Below are 264 nucleotides of genomic sequence, written 5' to 3' on the forward strand. Positions count from 1 at the left end.
CAGCTCACATCTCTCTCCTCCTCATCTCATCCGTCCGCCGACTTCTCATCTCTCTCTCTCTCCTCTCCCAGACACTCGCGGTCTCGATCATCTCCTCTCTGTTTCTCTCCTCTCATCTCGCCTCTCTCATCTGCTCGCTCTCGTCTCTCGCTCGGTCACCTCTAACATCCTCGTCTCCTCGGTCTCCTCGTCTCTCAATCTCGGCTCTTCATTCTCGCTCTCGCCCTTCCCTCTCTCTCTCGTCTCTCTCTGTTTCTATAAAGA

The sequence above is a fragment of the Penaeus monodon genome, chromosome 33 (assembly GCF_015228065.2).
Source record: "Penaeus monodon isolate SGIC_2016 chromosome 33, NSTDA_Pmon_1, whole genome shotgun sequence".
Lineage (NCBI taxonomy): Eukaryota > Metazoa > Arthropoda > Malacostraca > Decapoda > Penaeidae > Penaeus > Penaeus monodon.